The sequence below is a fragment of the Thermobia domestica genome, chromosome 5 (assembly GCF_964235325.1).
Source record: "Thermobia domestica chromosome 5, izTheDome1.hap1.1, whole genome shotgun sequence".
NCBI classification, from domain to species: Eukaryota; Metazoa; Arthropoda; class Insecta; order Zygentoma; family Lepismatidae; genus Thermobia; species Thermobia domestica.
This window is the reverse complement of record NC_137458.1, coordinates 41,301,948-41,303,186: the sequence shown is the minus strand read 5'-3', so window position 1 is coordinate 41,303,186 and position 1,239 is coordinate 41,301,948.

Below are 1,239 nucleotides of genomic sequence, written 5' to 3'. Positions count from 1 at the left end.
TCTTTGCCTTTCTATAGCATGTACACTTGAAACCTGATGGTTAAATCATTGGAACCAAAGAAGTTCAGGAGTGTTGGTATTCCACCTGACTGACCTGTTATTTCGATGTGCGCGGTATTGTGAGTCGCCTGTTTGTAGTCTTTGAAGTTTACATATGCTGATTTTTTTTTTTTTCTATTTATTTATAAAAGCATATATATTAGTATACAGGTCGCTGAAAAACTACAAATTTTCAGATGAAGGTATTGCTGAAAGTGAAGTGTATTTTCAGATGAGTGCACTCGTTACTACTGCTGGCGAAATTGAATTCCGGGGCAAGGGAAGTTTGATACTATTAATTCTGCAGTTTATATATAAAATTGTAAACTAGTAAAATCTGAGCTTTCCTCGCTTGTGTAGCTAGCACGTGCACCTCCTGGGTTCGGTTCTCGGTGAAATTTGTAAACATTACCTTGGTCAGAATTTTACCTTTAAACTGTGAGTTCACGTGTGTCTAAAGTGGTGCTGAAAATGGGCGCTAGACCAACAAATAAAATTGAAAAAAAAAAAAAAAAAAAAAAAGGCTCAGCTGCAGAAAGTAGTGATCGTCTCTTGGAAGGGCATTTTTCTCCGGAACTCATTTTCCCTTACATTTAGAATTTAAGTGTGTTCAGTGTAGCTGGAAAATTTAATTGTTAATCATAATTTTACTTTTGCAATACTTTCATCTCTGTATGACTATTTACGTCCTGCAGGGACTTAGTATTACCTGACCAGCGAATGAGTGCGGGCGGCCGGTTTTGGAACACTAATAGTGTTTCTAACCTAATTACTTGTAATTAATCTCACTGTTATTTTTGTCCTGTTCATAAGAAACCATTTCAGACATGTTAAAGTTCGGACACAAACAATTACAAAAGTTATTTCCAGAACATTTTAAGGGACTAAAAAAAGTTAATTTGGCAATAACTTGAATAAACTAATTTGTGTTGTACAAAGAAACATTAAGAACGTCGTAGCATTTGTGTAAGGAATTCATTTCTTCTATTACTAAAACCTCGAAGTTCATCTTTGGGAAACAGTTATACTTTGGCAACTGCGCTTTCATTGTTTAAAGCAAGTTCTATTTTGTAGTTTTGAGATAAGACTTCTTCGAAATTGCGATCAAGTTGAACCATGTGATCTCCAATCTATTGTCTAAGCAATGTCTTGAGTAACAAAATTCTTTTGCATTGAGATAATTTTTCGGATGTGCTGCAA